The 25,716-nt window shown below is 49.4% G+C and overlaps 1 non-coding gene and 5 pseudogenes across 1 annotated transcript; all 6 read right to left on the bottom strand.

Annotated features, from left to right (window-relative positions):
- Window positions 1-5,913: 5,913 nt before the first annotated feature.
- LOC138773143 (U2 spliceosomal RNA) lies at window positions 5,914-6,052 on the bottom strand (annotated as a pseudogene).
- Window positions 6,053-7,033: 981 nt separating this feature from the next.
- On the bottom strand, window positions 7,034-7,204 carry LOC138773447 (U2 spliceosomal RNA; annotated as a pseudogene).
- A 7,007-nt stretch (window positions 7,205-14,211) lies between these two features.
- LOC138773138 (U2 spliceosomal RNA) lies at window positions 14,212-14,295 on the bottom strand (annotated as a pseudogene).
- Window positions 14,296-15,260: 965 nt separating this feature from the next.
- Window positions 15,261-15,431, bottom strand: LOC138773445 (U2 spliceosomal RNA; annotated as a pseudogene).
- Window positions 15,432-20,902: 5,471 nt separating this feature from the next.
- On the bottom strand, window positions 20,903-21,045 carry LOC138773685 (U2 spliceosomal RNA; annotated as a pseudogene).
- A 925-nt stretch (window positions 21,046-21,970) lies between these two features.
- LOC138773596 (U2 spliceosomal RNA) lies at window positions 21,971-22,155 on the bottom strand. The gene has a single exon (XR_011360194.1). It is a non-coding gene; the product is annotated as a U2 spliceosomal RNA (small nuclear RNA).
- Between the last annotated feature and the right edge of the window lie 3,561 nt (window positions 22,156-25,716).

The raw sequence follows: 25,716 nt of genomic DNA, 5'->3' as shown, positions 1-25,716 counted from the left end.
ATGAAGATCCTCGTCGAAGGGGCGGAGAGATGCAAATCCTCGTCGCCGGCTTCTTCGGGGTTCAGCGTCGTCCTTCTCGGGGTTCCGGGGCGTCTTCGTCGATCGTTCGTCGGCAGGCGGGATCGAAGTGGTTCTCCGGTCAAACCGTCGGGCACAGGACAATCGAGCAGCAGGCCGAGAGGAAGGTTCACTCTCGTTCCTGGGGAATAGCCCTACACCCAATAGCTGCAGTGAGCTTAAGACGAATTAAATCGCCGATGCCCAAAGGCCGAGTGCAGGGGGTACCCCAGGACCTGAGCCGTCAAGTCAAGGCAGTTCAGTAAGACAAGATTTTTTTTTTTTTTTTTTTTTAATCTGAGAGTCCGAGGAGCGTGCTCTCACCCAAGTGCACAAAAAGGTGCAGACGTGCCACACAAAAAAGTGCAACAAGGATGCGGTCTATCGCAAGCCCACTCTAAAAAGAGATGGGCCCCCAACCAACCACATTCCCTCCCCTTCCGGGCCAGAAGGCACCTGCAAAGGTTCGGGACAAATATCCTCTCACTGCCGAAGCAGAGAGAGGACCAATGCCGCTCATAGCAACCACCCCAGCGTTAGCTAAGGCGTTCGCCGATGAGCAGCCGTACCAAACGGTTTGGCTATCTCCCGAAGGAGACCCAGGGGTGCAGGGAGGCAAGGAACCTGATGGCCACACATGCCTCCCCTAGACCTCTAGGGGGACACCCAGAAGGGCGACCGCAACCTAGAAAATCCTTGTGACAAAACACACGTGAAAAGTGAACACACAGTGACAAAAATTAAATTAAATAAATAAAGATGTGTGCTGTGTGATACAGCCCGGACATCCGGCCGGATCTATAAAAATTACCCATAGCTCTCGACAGCCGGAGACCGGAAAGCTAAAGGTGAGTGTGCTCAAGGGGTGATAGTGAAGTACCGTGCTAAGTGCTTTCACTCAGTGGGATCCCATCTCCAGTGAGTTACGGCACCCTGGGGTCACCACTCCCAGGGCACTTCTGGCACCTCGGCTCTCAGCCCCCTCGAGCCCCTGGCACAGATCCGGAGGGTCATGGCATCTTGCACCGGCTGACTTGCCGCGCCAGCCACCTGCTCAACCCTTATTCCCTCCGTGTGTTTCCCTGCTCTCTCACGAGCGGTACTACACTTGATCTTAGCCAAAAGGCCGAGAAGCGATGGCCACAACGGTTTCCCGAAAACTCCCCTTCTCGGACACCACGTCCTTCTTGTTAAGCCAGGTATGTTACCGCCTTCGCATAACTACATTCCCAAAAAAGATGAACATAATTTTCCTGCCCACCACATCCCTCCCTTGGACATATTTCGCTGTCCACTAGCCTTCTTCTCCACTGAAACACACGCGTTGGCACACACCTATGCACTAACATCCATGACAGGTCTTTTTGTCTATTTGTCAGCTCTCTACTGCACACATTCTTCCACACAGTCCTGCACTCATTCTCAGACAAACCACCAATAGCCTCATTCGATTCACGCATCTCTAATACTTTCATCACCTTTCTGCTATCCTGCCATTCAGACACGCTCTCCAAATGATTCCTTCTTATACACCTATCGATCCTCATGTAAAACCAAGGGACCGAAAAGCTTACGGGCACCCTTAGGTCCCTAACCATTAAATTATATTTAACTAGCACATTCCCTGCTAGATATCTCAACATACATCCATACACACTTTCACATTTACTTACAGAAACACAAAAACTGACATACTTTACTGCCAAAAAAACTTCCACATTCATCAGTCCTTTCCCGCCATGCATTCTGCTTTTCTCCACAGTCCTCCTCTTCAATTTCTCCATCTTTGAGTTCCAAAGAAACACATAGATACTCCTAATGATCCTTGCCAAACATCTGTCTGGCGCTGGAAAAACGTAATTAACATATAATAAAACAGGTAAAATAACAGACTTTATAATCAAGATTCTACCTTCCATCGACAAAGTCCTTAAAGACCAAAAATTTGTTTTTTTCACTACTTTCCCTAACACTTTCTCCCAACTCTCTTTTCCATACATATCATTATCAAAAATCACACCAAGCACCTCCACGCCTCCCCCTCTCACCGGCCATCCACACGCATTGCAATCATTCCACTCCCAAAAGAACTTACATCCACTCTTATCAACATTCAGTTTAAACCCACTCATCAAACAAAAATAATCAATCAATAATTTTGCACGTCTTGTACTAGCCAAAGACTTACACACAACCGTAATATCATCCATATAACCAATCACACGAACATCCTTCCCATTACTCCAAGGCACTTCCACCCCACGCATTATCTTATCCTTTCTAAACATCCCAAGTAATGGCTCTATCATGCAAACAAAAAGAATTGGAGACAGGGGACACCCCTGTCTCACCCCTGATTTTATTTTAACTTCCTCACTCAGGAATCCATTTACTTGGATCTTACTTACAATATCTTTATACAAGATTTTTATCCAACCCACCATTCTCTCAGGCACTCCCATTCTCTCAAGCACTTTAAACATCAAATCATGCACTACCCTATCGTACGCTTTCTCAAAATCCACAGTCACCACAGCCACACCTTGCTTTCTACTCTTACAATCCCATAATATATCTCTCAAACCCAACAAGCATTCAGAAATCCTCCTATCAGGCACAGCACACATTTGTTCTTCACCAACCATACAATCAATCGTACTTCTCAGTCTATTTGCCAAAATTTTTGCGATTATTTTGTAATCAACATTCAGGAGCGCAATAGGCCTCCAATTTTTTAACTCTCTTTTATCACCCTTTTTGAACAACAACACAGTCACACTCTCACTCATACTTTTGGACAATTTCCCTCTTTCAAGTACCTCCTTACACACATCCCATACATAATTCCCAATCATATCCCAAAACACAGAGTAAAATTCCACAGGCAATCCATCACTCCCAGCCACTTTCCCATTCTTCATTCCTTTTATCGCCTCCTCCACTTCACTCTTCCTAATATCTTCACTCAAAAATTCCCTGTCAATCTCAACCAAACATTTGTCTACATTCCCCAGACATTCTCCCTCTAATGCACAATCCCGTTCTTTCTCTGTAAATAACTCTGTATAGAATTCCCATACTTCCTCTAGAATCTCATCCTTACCAAACACTTCCATTCCATCATTCTTTAATACACTCACCATTTCTGTTTTTTTATTAAAGGCCTTTTTTTAAAAAAAAAAAAAATTTGGTACACTTCTCATCCTTTTCCTTTATTTCCACTCTAGCTTGAGCCACAATTTTCCGTCCATTCCTCTCCACACATGCTTTCACACAATCACGGGCTTCCTCGATCTCCTGTTTCACATCCATACCTAAACGTTTGAGTTCTAACAAATATTCCAATCTCTTCTGCCATCTCTCATACTCTTCCCTCTCCCTTCTCCCTTTCTCACATCCCTTCTTAATGAAAAACCTTTTAGTTTGTTGTTTCACCCATTCCCACCACTCCACAATACTGAAAAATTCATTCCGTTTTGCCACCCACCTCCCAAACCAATCCCTGTACTGCTCTAATATCCATTCATCCTCTAACAAAGACACATTCAACTTCCACACCCCCTTACCAAACTCATTCATACCACTCCCCCTTACCACACATTCAATCCAGGCATGGTCCGTAAACGGTAATCTTCTTCTTCTGAAATTCATAATACACAAAGCTTTAGAAACAAAAATATAATCAATCCTTGAACAAACATTCCCCGCGTTGCTAAAATAAGTATACCCAATGGAACCGTCATTATAATCGACAAAAGAATCTTTAAGGCCAAATAAACTTATAATTTCTTTCAACTGTTTTCCAGTGCTATCAACCCCACTATCCCCACCACCCCCTGAACTACTTCTATCCCCTGCCCTAATAGTACAATTAAAATCCCCTACAAGAAAAATATTTTCCCTCCCACCCAGAAAAAAATAAAGTTTTTCAAGAACCTCTGCTCTCTCTCTTCTCCCAGTCGGAGCATACACATTTATAATTTTATACCCCACCCCCTTATAATCCAAATGAACTAATAATATTCTGCCTTGTATCACATGAATAACCTTTTTAATAACAAAATCATGACTTTTAAATAAAATTCCCACCCCACCATTTCTTTCCGAGGATACAGACCATACCACAGGCCCATAAGGCCATGAACTCTCCAATGGCTCCTCACTTAAACAGCATTCTTGCAAACATAAAACATCAAAAGGATAATTAGAAATTAAATCAAAAATTGCTGACCTTCTGGTCAACGTCCTAATGCTGCGGACGTTAAAGGAACCTAAGGTAAAACTCATTACACTATTTCATAAGAAAAAAACAAAAACCAAAAAACAAACATGACATGACAATGACATGACATGACAACATAACAGACATGACACACAAAACAGACGATATGACATGACAATATAACAGACATGACACACTAAACAGACATTTTCCCTTTTTACATAACATAACAAAAAAGTCAGACATTTTTCCTTTTTACATAACATAACAAAAAAGACCTTCATCCCACAGACCCACTCCCACCCCCACCCGGAGGCGGAGTGCCCCTAGCATCCCGAACACTCTTCTTACCAATGCCCTCCACACTTTTAGTAAACAACAGAGTTCGGGCAAGTTTTTTCACCGAACCCCCTTCCAAATAACCAGTCCCTCTGGAGGACGTAGAGGAGTCAGAGTCATAAGCCGCAGAAGACTCCACCACCTCCCCAGGGCTCGAAAATTCCTCGATCCTTTCACTCAAAGGAGTTGCACCCCCCTCCTCCACCTTTCTTTTGAGTGACTCCTTGCCCACCTCCATACTCTCCACACTCTCTACAGGATCCTTAGAGACATCAGATGGAGTAGACATCTCCTCCCCCTCAGCAATCAGCGGATCTGGGGCTGCGGTTACCACAGACTCCGTTTCCTGGACCACAGGTGTGGCCTCCACATTGTCCTCGGTAACCGAAACAACAGGCACCTCAGCAGAAACAGCTGGAACCTCCACACTTCCAGGGACAGGACCCCTGGAGACATCAGTCCTGTATGTAGGGCAGCTCCTGGCCAGATGGTCTGAGGACCCACAGAAATGACACTTCCGTGCCTCTGGACACTCTGCGGTCCTGTGGCCAGGCTGGTAACAGTTCTTACACACCTGCCCAACGGTGCAATCCTCTCTCGTATGTCCGAAAGAAAAACAGTCCCGGCAAAAATTGGGCATCCCGGGGTAATGCAGGAAACCTCTATTGGTCCCTATAGCAAAGTTCTGGGGTGGATGGCATACACCCCCAATCCCCTCGGGATCCGCTTTCAACTCCACCCAAAATCTCCTCATCCCATTGAAAGTGCCAAGGATATTGGTCCTTCTCTCTGCCCCAGACACGAATTTGCAATATCGCCTCAGGAAAGCTTGGATCTCCTCATCAGTCACAAATGGGTTGTACATATGTACAATGATCGGAACTTTCCTCTCCCTCTGAGATTCAGAGGAAACGAACCGGATGCCTTGTAGCTCAGGAGCAGAGGCATGTTCCTGGCTTCGCAAATAGCAAGTCCGCATTTCATTAAGAGTACGAAATGTAGCATCAAAAAAACCCTGCTGAGGGAATACCTGTAGGCAAAATATTGCTTCGTGGGGCATTCTCAGGACTCCTTCCAGAACTCTCTGCTGTATATGGATAATTCCAAATGAACTCTTCTTCTCTGCATCAACGAACAGCCGAACTGTATTCGGAGCCTTCGGCGCTCCAGCCATCGTCCTCAAGACGGATCTTATATCGCTTTCTCCATACGCTCCACTCCGCTCCGCTCCGCTCCGCTCCGCTCCACACCGCCCTCCCTTGATCCGAGGATCGCAGGAGGCGGTCGCAACTCGTTGTCTGGGGACTAAGCCGCCTGCCTATAGCAGCATGGGGACAATCCCCCAAGGCCGACAGGTCGGGTACCCCAGACACCCTCTGACTAGATCTCCTGTAGATACTACACTTGATCTTAGCCAAAAGGCCGAGAAGCGATGGCCACAACGGTTTCCCGAAAACTCCCCTTCTCGGACACCACGTCCTTCTTGTTAAGGCGAAGCCAGACATACATACCCTATTATGCGCTCCACCCTCTCAGATGGCGGACCGGACGTGCTTTCACACTGCATCTCCTATTGCCTAGCACTGCCTCTGTCTTCCTTTCTGCTCTCAAATCTGAATAGCTCCACCCCCCAATCACACTGCGTCTGCTTCCACCTGATGGATGGCAGACATACACGTCTCTGTCTCTGTCTCTGTCTCCGTCTCTGTCTGGCATACATGACATGCAGCTAGCTCTTTGGCTGGCTGGCTGTCTCTGTAGCTGGCTGGCTGTCTCTGTGGCTGGCTGCCTAGCTGGCTAGCTTATTATTAGTACCTACCTACCTACCTACCTATCTATCTATCTATCTATCTATCTATCTATCTATCTAATCTATCCTATCTATTCTATCTAATGTATCCTATCTATTCTATCTAATGTATCTAATCTATCTATCAAAGAACATGGAGGGTGAATTCTCCCAGCTGGAGCCGTAGGCAGGCAGCATCAGCAGGATACATCGGCCATCGGCCATCGGCCACCAGGAAATACAAAGGAAACGGTTTAATAAACGGCACCTACCTTTCCACCTACCTGCTCGGTCGCTTGACCGGCTGCAACTGAGCTGCTTGTTGTGCTGGCAGCTGTGTATAGCAGCAAAGCCTTGATGACATCACGTCCCGCGATGACATCACCAGCACTGGCCCGGCAGCCAAGTTGTAAACAAGTCTGGCAGTTGGTTGCCATGGCAACAGAGGCCAGCAAGTCTCGGACAAACAAACTTTTCGTAGCCACACTCGGGGGCTAATTTTTCGGGGTCGGTCCACCTGCGCACAACACACTCGAGGGATGTTTCTTGCAACACAGTAGTTTCAGGTGCATGCAGCCGCCTTGCTTTCTTCTTCCTTCTTTTCCTCTGTTTTTTGCAAACTCATTAGGGGGTGCACTGAACCTGGAGGCACTGCAATACCAGGTCAATGCCTGGAGAGGACAGAGCAAGCTCTTTTTCCATCTCCCTGTTCTAAAAATCCATTTAATATATGGTCCCCAGATAGGGGACGTATCAGATATTAAACTGATAAGAACAGATTTTTTGATTGAAAATATCTTTATTACAATCAGTCGTCGTCAGGCATACATAAACTGTGACGCAGCACAGTTCAATAAATAAGACAAAACATACTCAGCACCATGGTACAACATACAGCACAGGCTCCCTACGCTATACATCATACCACCCGCTACACTAACATTCCAGCATACCTTAACAATCCTAAAACAACAAACAATAAAGCAATACAGACAAGTGATGGGGTAAGGGGGGTGGGAAAGAGGGGGGTAGGGAGGGGAAATCACAGGCCCGAAGCTTTATTGAAAGACAACACAACACAAGGGGAGAGGGGGAAGGAGAGGGGTATCAATCCTCTTCTTCCTGGTCCGATCTGTCCATGATGGAATAGTCTCTGAGCAGGCTGTGGACCAGCCTGCGGCAGTCCAGAAAGGACATCCTCTCCTTCTTCAGAATGAGGCGGTTCCTGGCAAGCCATATAGCGTCCTTAAAACAGTTCATAAGGCGCCAGGCCTCCCGGGTTGCCTCATCGCCGAAATTCCCAGGGAACAGGCCGTACAGCACCGCGCAGTGCGTTAGCCTGTTCCTGGGCACATAGTCACTGAGTTCAAGTTCCAGGGCGTCCAACAGGCCCTGAGCAAACGGACACTGCCAAAAGAGGTGCAAAGATGTTTCCTCCACGAAGGGGCACCGGGGGCAGTACCGCGTTTTGCACAGGTTGCGGGCATGCATGAATGACCTCAAGGGCAGTCCCCCCTGAATGGCCATCCAAGACAAGTCCTTGTGCCCGTTGGTCAACTTCGCCGAAGCCACATTAGTCCATACAGTCTCTGCGGTGGCCGCAGTGAGCCCTGGAACGAGCTCCATAGAGTCCTGTGCTCTGATGAGCTTGTGGACAGTTTTTGGCTTCCACAAGTCGGGCTTGAGTCCCTCCAGTTGGTGTTCCCTCACAAACTTGACGACGCCCCCGTAGAACCAGGGAGTGTGCCAGTTGTAAGGGATGGAGCTGTCCCACTTGTCCCAGCTCAGACCCCTCCAGAGGGGGAGGAGGAACAGGCGAGACATGGACCTGCCCGCAGAGCCATTTTTCTGTTGCAGAGTCCTCCGCACACAGTCACATACGAAGGCTGCCCGCAGCAAGGTAGGGATATCCGGAACACCTTTTCCGCCCTTGCGGGGTTCCTTGTACATCACGGAGCGCTTCACTCTGTCCATTTTGGAGCCCCAGATGAAACTAAACACGGTCCTGGTGATGGCCCTGCAGACGGTGACATGGGGGGGCCAGGCCTGTGCGGTGTACTGGAGCACAGGCAGAACTTCGTTCCTCAGGACCAATGCTTTGCCCTCAATGGTGAGGTGTCTGAGGCTCCACAGCCCGATCTTCGTATTGACCTTAGCCAATCGCTCTTCCCAGGACTTGAGGGCCGCGCCTTCCTTTCCGAACCAGACTCCAAGGATCTTGATGAAGTCCGGTTTGATGGTAAACGGGAAGGGGGCGGAGGAAGCCAGGTGCCACTCCCCGAAGAGCATAGCCTCCGACTTCCCGCAGTTGACCTTTGCCCCTGAAGCCTTTCCGAACTTCTCGCAGGTCTGGACGAGTGCGGTCACCGAACGCTGGTCAGCGCAGAAGACGGTCACGTCGTCCATGTACAGCGAGCACTTGACCTCGTGTCGATCGGGTCCGGGTACGGTGATCCCTCTGATCTCTCCGTTCTGCCGTATAGCCTCCGCGAAGGATTCTATAACACAAACAAAAAGGAGAGGTGAGAGAGGGCAGCCTTGTCTGACCCCAGAAAGAACCGGAAAGGGGTCAGTCTTCCAGCCGTTCACCAGTACCCTGCTGAAAATATCAAAATACATCACGTTAACAAAACGACAAAACATATCACCAAGTCCTAACCTACGCAGTGCCCTGCCCATGAACTCGTGAGAGACCCGGTCGAAAGCCTTCTCCTGATCAAGGCTGACCAGGGCCGCGTGTGCACGGCGGCTTTGGATGTAATGGACCGTGTCCCTCACTAGGGCGAGGCTGTCTGCGATCCTGCGGCCGGGAATGCCACAGGTCTGGTCCAGATGGACGACCTGACCGATGACCTTCTTCAGCCGGTTGGCCAGCACCTTGGCGAGGATCTTGTAGTCCACGTTTAAGAGAGAGATGGGACGCCAATTTTTCAAGTCACATCTCTCCCCCTTCCGCTTATACAGGATCGTGATCATACCCTCCCTCAACGACGGAGGCATTCTGCCCTCCACCACCATCTCCTCGTACAGCTCCAACAGGTCCGGGCAAATGAGATCCCCCAGCGCCACATAGAGCTCCGCCGGGAGACCATCACTGCCCGGGGTCCTGCCAGGCCTAAAGGATTTAGCGGCAGAGAGCAGCTCCCCCACCGTCAAGGGGGCGTCCATGGCCGACGCACCTGCGGGATCAACAACGTTAGTGATACCTGACAGGAACTCGTCGGCCACTTCGGAGTCGGTGGTCTTCGGGGCGTAGAGGCTGCGGTAGAAGCTAGTGACAACCCCCATCACGTCCTCTTTGCCCTTCCGCAAACTTCCGGTCTCATCCCGCAGCTCAGTCAGGGGCGTGTGGCCGGCGTGGAGTTTCCTGAAAAAGAACGAGTTACATTTCTCACCCTTCTCCAGATTCTCCACCTTGGAACGGAAGACGATTCGCTTGGATTCCTCCTCAAAGTGCCTTTGCAAGCTCTTTTTGGTCTCTTCCAGCTCCTCCTTCACGTCCCAGCCGCACCGGAGAAGGTCTTGCAGTGACCGCAGCTCGCGCTGCAGCCTCCTGAAGTCCCTCTTTCTTCCGCACGCCTGTTGACGACTCTTGGCCTGAAAGAAACTGCGAAATTGAACCTTAACAAATTCCCACCAATCACTAACACGCTCAAACATACATTTATCGTTGCGCCATACGATGTAGGCCTCTCTAAGCTCCTCCAGAACCTCCTCCTGAGCCAGTAGAGCACAATTCAGCTTCCAAGAGCCTGGGCCAGATGGGAAACCATGGCCCAGAACCCCTTGAAACAGAATGGCCCTGTGGTCAGAGAAGAAGCAGGGAACCATAGAGTGCCTAGTCTGCCTGACTGCTCGAGAGGCAAACACAAAGTCAATCCGAGAACGGAGCGAGCCATCGGGGCGGCTCCATGTATAATTAACAGAGCCGTTCCCGATGGACCCAACAACGTCCTGCAAGGATGCTTCAGTCACCATCTCGATGAGCAGTTTGGATGTGACATCCAACTTGACAGATGTCCCAGAACTGCGTCCGTCCGCTTCAATGGGGCAGTTGAAGTCCCCACCCAACACTACAGCCCTGGAGGTTGCGAGCTGGGCCCGCAGGGCCTGGAATAGTTCCAGACGCGCACCCTTCTCAGGAGAGGCATACACATTGATGAGCCTTACGGGCTCCCCCGCCCAAGAGCCGTCTGCAATTAGCAATCTGCCACAGACAAGCTCCTGAACAGAATCAAGTGTAAAGTTGCCTCCCCTGATCAGGATGGCGACCCCTGCGGACTTACAGTCGCCCCCGCCGGACCAGTAGGAGGGACCGTGGGACCACTGCCTGGCCAGATGGTTGTAGGACCTAGAAGAGGACAGAGCACATTCCTGCAACATGTACACATCGCACAACTGAGCATTTAAAAACGAAAGAACTGTCTGGAATCTAGACCTATCTCTCATACTCCGCACATTTAAGCTAAAGATGGAAAGATTAGCCATGGGGAGAAAAGAAAAGGGTTAGTCACAGACTCATACGATACCACTCCGGTCGGGCGGATCCTCTTCTTCGGGGCCCGCCGGCCCGACCCATTCCCGTATGCACTCCTCCAGCGCCTCTTTCAGGTGTGCATTCTCTGGGACGTCCTCGAAGTCGAAAGCCTCCGGTTCGTCGACCAGATTCTCCACCACCTGATCCATGTCGCTTTCCTCCGGGAGGTCATCTTCGCAGACCTCGATGATCTTTTTCTTGGAGGTCTCAGCCGATGGGCTGTCCCTCACTTTCCTCTTCCTGTCGGGAACCACTGTGGGGACAAGAGGGGGAAAATCCTCCAAGGAGAGAACCACAGCAGCGGGAGGAAAGGTTAGTGCTGCTGGGTTGGGGGAGTGGGGTGGGAGGGTGGGGGTAGGGGCGGGGGACAGGGGACCCACTGAGGCAATGGGATAGGGGAGGGATTCCTCAGTGGGGGTGGGCGGGGAGGGAGAGGGGGGAGGGGGGGGGGGAAGGGGTAGGGAGGGCGGGGGTGGGGGGAGGGTTAGGGGCCGTCGTCCTCTTACCCTCCTTCTTCTTCTTCTCCTTCTCCTTGGGCTTCTGCGCTGCTTGGGCTGCGGCCGGCTGCTGGCTGGTCGGAGCTTTGGCAACCACGGATGCCCACGTTCTCTTTTCCCTCTGGGGGCAGGCCCTGTAGCTGTGGTCCGCATGGCCGCAGAGGTTGCAGGTTTTTGCCTTCGGACAGTCCTTGGTCCCATGCCCCGGCACTCGGCAGACTCTACAGGAATCTTCGCTGCAGTCCTTCGCCTGATGACCCTTCTTGCTGCATCTCCTGCAGATCTGCGGCATATCCGGGTAATAGATGAAGCCTGGAGCGTCACCCAAAGAGAAAGCCTGAGGCAGGTGCTGGAAACCGTCGTCCGATGACTCATCCCTGTTGAGCCTCACGACCACCGACCACTTGCCAGTCCAGAATCCAAGGCTGCTCAGGATCTTGGAGGGTTCCTTGACCACTGTGCAGTACCTTGCAAGGAATGTGGCGATGTCCTTGCCTGGGATGTACGGGTTAAGGATTGAAACCGTCACCCGCCTCTCCTCCCTTTGGATTAAGCAGTTGCTTACAAAGCGAGAGAAAGGGGATTCGGGCCTCGCTGCCTTTACCGCCTCCCAGTACCTCCTGCAGGTGTTGAAGGAGGCAAATGTCACATAGAAGATCCCCGTGAAGAAGAAAATGCTGAGGGTTTCAGCCTTGGAGAAACCCTGGTCCAGGACCATCTTCTTAGCGAACACATCCTCAGACATGTCCGGCTCTCTACCATCCACCTTCTTCAGTCGCATGGCCACCGTAGTGCGCATCCAGGGCCGCAGTGTAGGGACGCCTGGATCCGCAGCCTTGCTGGTCGTCGGCTGAGCTGGGGCGGCAGAGGAAGAGGCATCCACGACCCGGGCCTCCTGGCTCTTCCTCGCTTCCTTCTGCTGGGTCTTCTTCATCTCCGCTGCTGGTGCTGAAGAGGCCATCGCTTCTCCCGGTCGAGCTCTTTCCTGGTGGGCGGAGCTATGCAGATCCTCGTCGAAGGGGGCGGAGAGATGCAAATCCTCGTCGCCGGCTTCTTCGGGGTTCAGCGTCGTCCTTCTCGGGGTTCCGGGGCGTCTTCGTCGATCGTTCGTCGGTAGGATCGAAGTGGTTCTCCGGTCAAACCGTCGGGCACAGGACAATTGAGCAGCAGGCCGAGAGGAAGGTTCACTCTCGTTCCTGGGGAATAGCCCTACACCCAATAGCTGCAGTGAGCTTAAGACGAATTAAATCGCCGATGCCCAAAGGCCGAGTGCAGGGGGTACCCCAGGACCTGAGCCGTCAAGTCAAGGCAGTTCAGTAAGACAAGATTTTTTTTTTTTTAAGTTGGCTATCCACAAGGGATATCAACGATTTTATTTAAAACAGAAAAAATACACATGCTTATCAAACAAAACAAAATTCAATAATACACTTTTTATCAACTCAAACGTTACCAAAGGAAACCTCTTTAGAAATAAACTCCACCACCTTTAAATCTTCATCCCTCCTTTATACGCAAAATAAGACAACACTTGTAACATAATAACAGATTTTGAACCTTCTTCCAATCTTTTAACAAGTTTTATAGGTATCTTGTAAGTTTCAAAAAACCTTGCTCTATCTTTTTCTAGGTTTTGCGCCACTTTCGCATACATTTTATTAAAATGCAAACCTCCTATCTCTAATCTATCGATCTCCTCCCAAACCTCTACCGGTACTGTCGCATAATCTTTTCTTTCGTCTTCTGTTTGCTTTCCTTTTGTAACCGGCTCCGTCTTATCTCTCTCTCTAGTGGCTCTCTTAATAGAAAGAGCAGCTCCCTCCTCCTGTTGAGAAACAATATTACCTTCCTCTGTCTCTTCCTTTTCTTTTTCCCTACTTCTCTTTTTCTTTGTAGGGCAATAAGCATATAAATGGTCAACACTTCCACACAAATGACATGTTTTCTGTTGATCACACATGTTTGGCAAATGTCCTTCTTTTTGACACTTCCCACACCACAGTGCTGTACAATTGTCCTTTATATGTCCATATTTCTTGCAGTTGCGGCAAAAATCCTCCATGCCAGCATAAAACAAATCACCATTGACACGGCCTATTTTAAAACGTCCTGGTGGGACACACAAACTCCCGTCTTCTAGTTCTTTGAACTTGACGGCGAATCTCCATTTCATCGTCCATAGGCCATACTGGTTCAGAACTTTTCCCTTCGAGATGATATCTTCGCAAAATCTTGACAAAAATACAGTTATCTCCTCCTCGGAGATATACGGGCTGTACATCCGGACAGTCAATATACGTTCTCTCCTCGGGAAATGAGACATTACGTCAATTCCATTCAACAATACATTCCCTTTCCCACATTCCAGCTTACCCATTAATAAGCTGTGGTCCTCCTCGGAGCTCATCACAAGGTCGTAACAACCTCTCTTGGGAAACTCCAATATCGCCAATATCTGGTCTTTCCGAATTTCAAGAAGCTTGAACAGAAGTTCTTCCACGACAAAGGCCAGTCCCATCATCTTTTTCCCAGGGTCTCTCAGGATAAACCGAACTCCATTCTTTATTCGAGCATAAGAAGGCACCTCTCCGGTAGATGACCCATCCTGGTTCGAAAACTCCATGTTCTTACGACCAGCAAAGCGTAACGACTCCGTGCAGAAACTAGAAGACACCTCACCTGCAAAACAGCAGATAGGTGAGGATCGCTTCCCGTTGCCTGGGGACTAAGCCGCCTGCCAAAAGCAGCAAGGAGGTGAACCTCCAAGGCCAACAGGTCGGGTACCCCAGGCACCTTCTGACCAGATCTCCTGCAGATACTACACTTGATCTTAGCCAAAAGGCCGAGAAGCGATGGCCACAACGGTTTCCCGAAAACTCCCCTTCTCGGACACCACGTCCTTCTTGTTAAGGCGAAGCCAGACATACATACCCTATTATGCGCTCCACCCTCTCAGATGGCGGACCGGACGTGCTTTCACACTGCATCTCCTATTGCCTAGCACTGCCTCTGTCTTCCTTTCTGCTCTCAAATCTGAATAGCTCCACCCCCCAATCACACTGCGTCTGCTTCCACCTGATGGATGGCAGACATACACGTCTCTGTCTCTGTCTCTGTCTCCGTCTCTGTCTGGCATACATGACATGCAGCTAGCTCTTTGGCTGGCTGGCTGTCTCTGTAGCTGGCTGGCTGTCTCTGTGGCTGGCTGCCTAGCTGGCTAGCTTATTATTAGTACCTACCTACCTACCTATCTATCTATCTATCTATCTATCTAATCTATCCTATCTATTCTATCTAATGTATCCTATCTATTCTATCTAATGTATCTAATCTATCTATCAAAGAACATGGAGGGTGAATTCTCCCAGCTGGAGCCGTAGGCAGGCAGCATCAGCAGGATACATCGGCCATCGGCCATCGGCCACCAGGAAATACAAAGGAAACGGTTTAATAAACGGCACCTACCTTTCCACCTACCTGCTCGGTCGCTTGACCGGCTGCAACTGAGCTGCTTGTTGTGCTGGCAGCTGTGTATAGCAGCAAAGCCTTGATGACATCACGTCCCGCGATGACATCACCAGCACTGGCCCGGCAGCCAAGTTGTAAACAAGTCTGGCAGTTGGTTGCCATGGCAACAGAGGCCAGCAAGTCTTGGACAAACAAACTTTTCGTAGCCACACTCGGGGGCTAATTTTTCGGGGTCGGTCCACCTGCGCACAACACACTCGAGGGATGTTTCTTGCAACACAGTAGTTTCAGGTGCATGCAGCCGCCTTGCTTTCTTCTTCCTTCTTTTCCTCTGTTTTTTGCAAACTCATTAGGGGGTGCACTGAACCTGGAGGCACTGCAATACCAGGTCAATGCCTGGAGAGGACAGAGCAAGCTCTTTTTCCATCTCCCTGTTCTAAAAATCCATTTAATATATGGTCCCCAGATAGGGGACGTATCAGATATTAAACTGATAAGAACAGATTTTTTGATTGAAAATATCTTTATTACAATCAGTCGTCGTCAGGCATACATAAACTGTGACGCAGCACAGTTCAATAAATAAGACACTACATACTCAGCACCATGGTACAACATACAGCACAGGCTCCCTACGCTATACATCATACCACCCGCTACACTAGCATTCCCGCATACCTTAACAATCCTAAAACAACAAACAATAAAGCAATACAGACAAGTGATGGGGTAAGGGGGGGGTGGGAAAGAGGGGGGTAGGGAGGGGAAATCACAGGCCCGAAGCTTTATTGAAAGACGACACAACACAAGGGGAGAGGGGGAAGGAGAGGGGTATCAATCCTCTTCTTCCTGGTCCGATCTGTCCATGATGGAATAGTCTCTGAGCAGGCTGTGGACCAGCCTGCGGCAGTCCAGAAAGGACATCCTCTCCTTCTTCAGAATGAGGCGGTTCCTGGCAAGCCATATAGCGTCCTTAAAACAGTTCATAAGGCGCCAGGCCTCCCGGGTTGCCTCATCGCCAAAATTCCCAGGGAACAGGCCGTACAGCACCGCGCAGTGCGTTAGCCTGTTCCTGGGCACACAGTCACTGAGTTCAAGTTCCAGGGCGTCCAACAGGCCCTGAGCAAACGGACACTGCCAAAAGAGGTGCAAAGATGTTTCCTCCACGAAGGGGCACCGGGGGCAGTACCGCGTTTTGCACAGGTTGCGGGCATGCATGAATGGCCTCAAAGGCAGTCCCCCCTGAATGGCCATCCAAGACAAGTCCTTGTGCCCGTTGGTCAAATTCGCCGAAGCCACATTAGTCCATACAGTCTCTGCGGTGGCCGCAGTGAGCCCTGGAACGAGCTCCATAGAGTCCTGTGCTCTGATGAGCTTGTGGACAGTTTTTGGCTTCCACAAGTCGGGCTTGAGTCCCTCCAGTTGGTGTTCCCTCACAAACTTGACGACGCCCCCGTAGAACCAGGGAGTGTGCCAGTTGTAAGGGATGGAGCTGTCCCACTTGTCCCAGCTCAGACCCCTCCAGAGGGGGAGGAGGAACAGGCGAGACATGGACCTGCCCGCAGAGCCATTCTTCTGTTGCAGAGTCCTCCGCACACAGTCACATACGAAGGCTGCCCGCAGCAAGGTAGGGATATCCGGAACACCTTTTCCGCCCTTGCGGGGTTCCTTGTACATCACGGAGCGCTTCACTCTGTCCATTTTGGAGCCCCAGATGAAACTAAACACGGTCCTGGTGATGGCCCTGCAGACGGTGACATGGGGGGGCCAGGCCTGTGCGGTGTACTGGAGCACAGGCAGAACTTCGTTCCTCAGGACCAATGCTTTGCCCTCAATGGTGAGGTGTCTGAGGCTCCACAGCCCGATCTTCGTATTGACCTTAGCCAATCGCTCTTCCCAGGACTTGAGGGCCGCGCCTTCCTTTCCGAACCAGACTCCAAGGATCTTGATGAAGTCCGGTTTGATGGTAAACGGGAAGGGGGCGGAGGAAGCCAGGTGCCACTCCCCGAAGAGCATAGCCTCCGACTTCCCGCAGTTGACCTTTGCCCCTGAAGCCTTTCCGAACTTCTCGCAGGTCTGGACGAGTGCGGTCACCGAACGCTGGTCAGCGCAGAAGACGGTCACGTCGTCCATGTACAGCGAGCACTTGACCTCGTGTCGATCGGGTCCGGGTACGGTGATCCCTCTGATCTCTCCGTTCTGCCGTATAGCCTCCGCGAAGGATTCTATAACACAAACAAAAAGGAGAGGTGAGAGAGGGCAGCCTTGTCTGACCCCAGAAAGAACCGGAAAGGGGTCAGTCTTCCAGCCGTTCACCAGTACCCTGCTGAAAATATCAAAATACATCACGTTAACAAAACGACAAAACATATCACCAAGTCCTAACCTACGCAGTGCCCTGCCCATGAACTCGTGAGAGACCCGGTCGAAAGCCTTCTCCTGATCAAGGCTGACCAGGGCCGCGTGTGCACGGCGGCTTTGGATGTAATGGACCGTGTCCCTCACTAGGGCGAGGCTGTCTGCGATCCTGCGGCCGGGAATGCCACAGGTCTGGTCCAGATGGACGACCTGACCGATGACCTTCTTCAGCCGGTTGGCCAGCACCTTGGCGAGGATCTTGTAGTCCACGTTCAAGAGAGAGATGGGACGCCAATTTTTCAAGTCACATCTCTCCCCCTTCCGCTTATACAGGATCGTGATCATACCCTCCCTCAACGACGGAGGCATTCTGCCCTCCACCACCATCTCCTCGTACAGCTCCAACAGGTCCGGGCAAATGAGATCCCCCAGCGCTACATAGAGCTCCGCTGGGAGACCATCACTGCCCTGGGTCCTGCCAGGCCTAAAGGATTTAGCGGCAGAGAGCAGCTCCCCCACCGTCAAGGGGGCGTCCATGGCCGACGCACCTGCGGGATCAACAACGTTAGTGATACCTGACAGGAACTCGTCGGCCACTTCGGAGTCGGTGGTCTTCGGGGCGTAGAGGCTGCGGTAGAAGCTAGTGACAACCCCCATCACGTCCTCTTTGCCCTTCCGCAATCTTCCGGTCTCATCCCGCAGCTCAGTCAGGGGCGTGTGGCCGGCGTGGAGTTTCCTGAAAAAGAACGAGTTACATTTCTCACCCTTCTCCAGGTTCTCCACCTTGGAACGGAAGACGATTCGCTTGGATTCCTCCTCAAAGTGCCTTTGCAAGCTCTTTTTGGTCTCCTCCAGCTCCTCCTTCACGTCCCAGCCGCACCGGAGAAGGTCTTGCAGTGACCGCAGCTCGCGCTGCAGCCTCCTGAAGTCCCTCTTTCTTCCGCACGCCTGTTGACGACTCTTGGCCTGAAAGAAACTGCGAAATTGAACCTTAACAAATTCCCACCAATCACTAACACGCTCAAACATACATTTATCGTTGCGCCATACGATGTAGGCCTCTCTAAGCTCCTCCAGAACCTCCTCCTGAGCCAGTAGAGCACAATTCAGCTTCCAAGAGCCTGGGCCAGATGGGAAACCATGGCCCAGAACCCCTTGAAACAGAATGGCCCTGTGGTCAGAGAAGAAGCAGGGAACCATAGAGTGCCTAGTCTGCCTGACTGCTCGAGAGGCAAACACAAAGTCAATCCGAGAACGGAGCGAGCCATCGGGGCGGCTCCATGTATAATTAACAGAGCCGTTCCCGATGGACCCAACAACGTCCTGCAAGGATGCTTCAGTCACCATCTCGATGAGCAGTTTGGATGTGACATCCAACTTGACAGATGTCCCAGAACTGCGTCCGTCCGCTTCAATGGGGCAGTTGAAGTCCCCACCCAACACTACAGCCCTGGAGGTTGCGAGCTGGGCCCGCAGGGCCTGGAATAGTTCCAGACGCGCACCCTTCTCAGGAGAGGCATACACATTGATGAGCCTTACGGGCTCCCCCGCCCAAGAGCCGTCTGCAATTAGCAATCTGCCACAGACAAGCTCCTGAACAGAATCAAGTGTAAAGTTGCCTCCCCTGATCAGGATGGCGACCCCTGCGGACTTACAGTCGCCCCCGCCGGACCAGTAGGAGGGACCGTGGGACCACTGCCTGGCCAGATGGTTGTAGGACCTAGAAGAGGACAGAGCACATTCCTGCAACATATACACATCGCACAACTGAGCATTTAAAAACGAAAGAACTGTCTGGAATCTAGACCTATCTCTCATACTCCGCACATTTAAGCTAAAGATGGAAAGATTAGCCATGGGGAGAAAAGAAAAGGGTTAGTCACAGTCTCATACGATACCACTCCGGTCGGGCGGATCCTCTTCTTCGGGGCCCGCCGGCCCGACCCATTCCCGTATGCACTCCTCCAGCGCCTCTTTCAGGTGTGCATTCTCTGGGACGTCCTCGAAGTCGAAAGCCTCCGGTTCGTCGACCAGATTCTCCACCACCTGATCCATGTCGCTTTCCTCCGGGAGGTCATCTTCGCAGACCTCGATGATCTTTTTCTTGGAGGTCTCAGCCGATGGGCTGTCCCTCACTTTCCTCTTCCTGTCGGGAACCACTGTGGGGACAAGAGGGGGAAAATCCTCCAAGGAGAGAACCACAGCAGCGGGAGGAAAGGTTAGTGCTGCTGGGTTGGGGGAGTGGGGTGGGAGGGTGGGGGTAGGGGCGGGGGACAGGGGACCCACTGAGGCAATGGGATAGGGGAGGGATTCCTCAGTGGGGGTGGGCGGGGAGGGAGAGGGGGGGAGGGGGGGAAGGAGGGGAGGGGGAAGGGGTAGGGAGGGCGGGGGTGGGGGGAGGGTTAGGGGCCGTCGTCCTCTTACCCTCCTTCTTCTTCTTCTCCTTCTCCTTGGGCTTCTGCGCTGCTTGGGCTACGGCCGGCTGCTGGCCGGTCGGAGCTTTGGCAACCACGGATGCCCACGTTCTCTTTTCCCTCTGGGGGCAGGCCCTGTAGCTGTGGTCCGCATGGCCGCAGAGGTTGCAGGTTTTTGCCTTCGGACAGTCCTTGGTCCCGTGCCCCGGCACTCGGCAGACTCTACAGGAATCTTCGCTGCAGTCCTTCGCCTGATGACCCTTCTTGCTGCATCTCCTGCAGATCTGCGGCATATCCGGGTAATAGATGAAGCCTGGAGCGTCACCCAAAGAGAAAGCCTGAGGCAGGTGCTGGAAACCGTCGTCCGATGACTCATCCCTGTTGAGCCTCACGACCACCGACCACTTGCCAGTCCAGAATCCAAGGCTGCTCAGGATCTTGGAGGGTTCCTTGACCACTGTGCAGTACCTTGCAAGGAATGTGGCGATGTCCTTGCCTGGGATGTACGGGTTAAGGATTGAAACCGTCACCCGCCTCTCCTCCCTTTGGATTAAGCAGTTGCTTACAAAGCGAGAGAAAGGGGATTCGGGCCTCGCTGCCTTTACCGCCTCCCAGTACCTCCTGCAGGTGTTGAAGGAGGCAAATGTCACATAGAAGATCCCCGTGAAGAAGAAAATGCTGAGGGTTTCAGCCTTGGAGAAACCCTGGTCCAGGACCATCTTCTTAGCGAACACATCCTCAGACATGTCCGGCTCTCTACCATCCACCTTCTTCAGTCGCATGGCCACCGTAGTGCGCATCCAGGGCCGCAGTGTAGGGACGCCTGGATCCGCAGCCTTGCTGGTCGTCGGCTGAGCTGGGGCGGCAGAGGAAGAGGCATCCACGACCCGGGCCTCCTGGCTCTTCCTCGCTTCCTTCTGCTGGGTCTTCTTCATCTCCGCTGCTGAAGAGGCCATCGCTTCTCCCGGTCGAGCTCTTTCCTGGTGGGCAGAGCTATGCAGATCCTCGTCGAAGGGGGCGGAGAGATGCAAATCCTCGTCGCCGGCTTCTTCGGGGTTCAGCGTCGTCCTTCTCGGGGTTCCGGGGCGTCTTCGTCGATCGTTCGTCGGTAGGCGGGATCGAAGTGGTTCTCCGGTCAAACCGTCGGGCACAGGACAATCGAGCAGCAGGCCGAGAGGAAGGTTCACTCTCGTTCCTGGGGAATAGCCCTACACCCAATAGCTGCAGTGAGCTTAAGACGAATTAAATCGCCGATGCCCAAAGGCCGAGTGCAGGGGGTACCCCAGGACCTGAGCCGTCAAGTCAAGGCAGTTCAGTAAGACAAGATACTACACTTGATCTTAGCCAAAAGGCCGAGAAGCGATGGCCACAAAGGTTTGCCCAAAAGTCCCCTTCTAGGACACCACTTGCTTCTTGTTAAGGCGAAGCCATACCCTATTCTGCGCTCCACCCTCTCATATGGCGGACCGGACGTGCTTTCACACTGCATCTCCTATTGCCTAGCACTGCCTCTGTCTTCCTTTCTGCTCTCAAATCTGAATAGCTCCACCCCCAATCACACTGCGTCTGCTTCCACCTGATGGATGGCAGACATACACGTCTCCGTCTCCGTCTCCGTCTCTGTCTGGCATACATGCAGCTAGCTCTTTGGCTGGCTGTCTCTGTAGCTGGCTGGCTGTCTCTGTGGCTGGCTGCCTAGCGAGCTAGCTAGCTTATTATTAGTATCTATCTATCTATCTATCTATCTATCTATCTATCTATTCTATCTATCTATTCTATCTATCTATTCTATCTATCTATCTATCTATCTATCTATCTATCAATCAAAGAACATGGAGGGTGAATTCTCCCAGCTGGAGCCGTAGGCAGGCAGCATCAGCAGGATACATCGGGCACCAGGAAATCAAATCCAAAGGAAACGGTTTAATAAACTGCACCTACCTTTCCACCTACCTGCTCGGTCGCTTGACCGGCTGCAACTGAGCTGCTTGTTGTGCTGGCAGCTGTGTATAGCAGCAAAGCCTTGATGACATCACGTCCCGCGATGACATCACCAGCACTGGCCCGGCGGCCAAGTTGTAAACAAGTCTGGCAGTTGGTTGCCATGGCAACAGAGGCCAGCAAGTCTCGGACAAACAAACTTTTCGTAGCCACACTCGGGCTGATTTTTTGGGGTCGGTCCACCTGCGCACAACACACTCGAGGGATGTTTCTTGCAACACAGTAGTTTCAGGTGCAGCCGCCTTGCTTTCTTCTTCCTTCTTTTCCTCTGTTTTTTGCAAACTCATTAGGGGGTGCACTGAACCTGGAGGCACTGCAATACCAGGTCAATGCCTGGAGAGGACAGAGCAAGCTCTTTTTCCATCTCCCTGTTCTAAAAATCCATTTAATATATGGTCCCCAGATAGGGGACGTATCAGATATTAAACTGATAAGAACAGATTTTTTTTTTTTTTTTCCTCAGTCAGAAATCTTACATCTCAGTCAGTTCACTGCTGGTAGTGACTCAATATAATGCAAGATCTTAAAAACATCATTCGGAAAAAAACCTAAAAACTCCAAAAAACCCCCACTTTAACTACTTACAGTATTGCTTCCATTGTGTAAATCTCCATGTCTGTTCTGCTTTTTCTTCTCCCATCTTCTTTTTATCGAATAAATACACATCAAACAATCTTGCCATAAAAACCTTGCAACATTCCTTAGGAGTGAGAGAAACTTGTTTAAAAACCAGTAAATTTCTTGCGTCCCACAGAACTTCTTTAAATATGCAAAAAAGAATCCACGAGGCACGGGAACAACTTTCAGATTTAAAATCTTGACCAATTAAAATCTTTTCGAAATTAAAACCATTAAAACCAGTCAATGTATGGAGAAGATCCTTTAAAAGAACAATAAAAGCTCCAGCAAAAAAACAATTCCAATAAATATGACTTATATCTTCCACACCTCTGCAACCCTCTCTCGGACATGTTTCGCTCACGCCTATGCCTCTCCTTTTCATAAAGGCTCTGGTTGGCAGGGATCCGTGTATAGAAAGCCATGTTATGTCTTTCTGCCGATTTGATACACCTAATAGTTCAAAACATTCCCATATTCTCTTTGATTGCACATTATTGCAGAATGGCACATCACACATCAACTCCTCCTTTTGTATATACTGCATAATTTCTTTTTTTTCAGTTTTCCTAATGGAGCCCAAACCATTTTGATCATAAAAGGACCTAAGCACCATATAAAACGAGGGAATCACAAAAGCTATTGGTTTTCTCAGGTCCCTTTCACACCAGCTCCATTTAGCGAAAAGCCATCCTGCCAAATAATTGCACATAGCCGCAGTCTTATTATTGCACTTAGAAATCTTATAAATAGTTAAAAAATAATGTAACTTTAAAAAAATTCTAATGTTGGGAAAACCATATCCTCCATTTGTTGTTTTGCTCATTACAATTGTCCTTTTCATTTTCTCCATCTTTGATCCCCAGAAAAACACAAAAAGTTTTCTTGTAATCCGTCTAATCCATAACTCTCCAGGGGGAAAAATCACGGTTGTATATAAAAGCAGGGGTAAAATAACGGCTTTAATAATTAAAATCTTTCCTTTTAAAGACAAAGTCCTCAGTTTCCAAAAGTTCAATTTCTGATCCATTTTCTTCTCCAAATTAGCATAATTTTGATTTCCTTTTAAATTTTTCTCAAAAATAATCCCTAAGATCTTAATATCATTCTTTTCCTCCACTCCATCCACCACCACCTTCTCTTGCTTTCCAAAATTACACAGTTGACATTTTTGCCAGTTGACAGACATCCCAGCAATACAACAAAAAATCTTTATATGCAAATTAACCCTATTTAACTCAGCCTGGGATCTGCATATGAAAGCCACATCATCCATGTAGCTCAATGACTTCACACAATCTCCATTACCACCAGGAACAAAGGCCCCACGTACTTGTTTGTCCTTCTGTATAGACTTAAGGAGAGTCTCCACAACACAAATAAATAAAATAGGGGAGAGTGGGCAACCTTGTCTCACACCAGACCTTACATACAACTCAGAACTTAAATGACCATTGACTAAAATTCGGCTACTAGCCCCCTGGTACATCCCTTTTATAACATCTAAAAGTTTCACAGGAATTCCCATATGTTCCAATACACTAAACATAAATCTGTGGGCTACTTTGTCGTATGCCTTCTCAAAGTCAATGCTCTCAATAAACACTGAAGTTTTGTTAAAATTCGCACAATAAATAACATCCCTTAAAAGAATCAAATTATCAGAAATCCTCCTCCCTGGTACAGCACAAACCTGGTAATCCCCCACCATAAAACCAATCACATCATTCATCCTTTTGGCAACAATCTTTGCAATAATCTTGTAGTCTGTATTTAAAAGCGTAATCGGGCGCCAATTTCTAATGTCTCTCTCATCTCCTTTTTTATACACCAGGGTTACCACACCTTTTCGCATTGATTTAGAAAAATCACCATTATTAAAAACATATTGCACCACCCGACAAAATTCTTTATGAATAATGGACCAAAAAGACGAATAAAATTCTACAGGGAAGCCATCACATCCAGGGGTCTTATTTTTCGCCATACACTTTACAGCACATTCAATCTCACTCATGCTTATATCGTCCGTTAAAAAACCACCTCTTTCCTCAGGAATATTATTTGATAAAACATCACAATACTCAGAGATCTCCGCATCACTAGCTTTGCTCTCATTATTAAAAAGTGTTTCATAAAAACTGGTAATTCCCTCCACCATAGCAGCACCAGTTACCTCACCATCAGGGGTTAACACAGATTTAAAAAAACCCTTAGGTTTAAAACACTTCTTAAAAAAATACCTGGTACACTGCTCGTTCTCTTCTAAATGCTGGACTTTCGCTCGATAAACAATACTCTTGCCTTTGTCTTGAAGGGATTTTTTAATTTCTTCTTTAACTTCTAATATCTCTTTATCCACATCAATTCCAACTCTCTTGAATTTATGCAAAGTCTCCAGTTTACTAACCAGGGCAACATCTTCTCTCTTTCTTTCCTGTGCTTTTCTAAAACAAAAATCTTTAAAAAAAACTCCAAACTTCTCCTTACTCCAATCCCACCAATCTAAAAGATTATTAAAAGATTTCTGCCTTAAAACACAATAAGAAAACACTTTTTTAAAACCGTTTACCACTTCCTCATCCTGCAACAAACTTACATTCAACTTCCAGAGTCCTCTGCCAAAAACAATGGACTCTGTGATGCTCAGCTCGGTCACAACCATCTTATGATCCGAAAAACTAGTCATCATATGATTGCACCGGGCTACCTTCACCCCCTCAGACACAAAAACATAGTCTAAGCGGGATCTCCAGCGGCCACTATCAGATATGTATGTAAATCGCTCATCAGTGCCAACCATCAGACCTGCATCAGTATAATGTAAGTCCTGCACCATTGCATTAAGAATCTTGGAAGTGGTATCCAACTTAGCTTCAGCGGAGCTCTCACGGTCTTCAACAGTCCTGATACAATTAAAATCACCAGCAATCACATTAAAATCTCTACCTGGCATAAAAACCTTGAGTGTCTCAAAAAATACAAGGCGGTCCTGTTTATCTGCTGGAGCATAAACATTAAAAACTCTAATTCTTTGACCTAAAAACTCCAGGTTTAAAATCATAAACCGCCCAGGTACAATAATTTTATGTTCTAATACAGTAAAATTTCTATTCATCAATAAAATCCCAATCCCTTCATTCTTGTTATCAGTACATACAGACCAAAAAGACTCTCCCATTTCCCATTCATCCTCATGAGGTGGTGACCTTATTGCACATTCCTGTAGGCAAATAATATCAGCACGCACAGCTTTCAATTGTTCCAACACTGCCGCTCTCCTCACTGCAGAGCCAATCCCCCGCACATTCAGAGATGCTAAGATCACACTCATTATACCAAAGAAGAGTATATGACTTATTTTCACACCCATCATGGACTCTCTCTCTGGCTGCCCACTCTCCTACTTAAAACAT

Source organism: Dendropsophus ebraccatus, chromosome 14 (genome assembly GCF_027789765.1).
Source record: "Dendropsophus ebraccatus isolate aDenEbr1 chromosome 14, aDenEbr1.pat, whole genome shotgun sequence".
In the NCBI taxonomy this organism is placed as follows: domain Eukaryota; kingdom Metazoa; phylum Chordata; class Amphibia; order Anura; family Hylidae; genus Dendropsophus; species Dendropsophus ebraccatus.
This window is presented reverse-complemented; position numbering and strand designations above follow the sequence as displayed.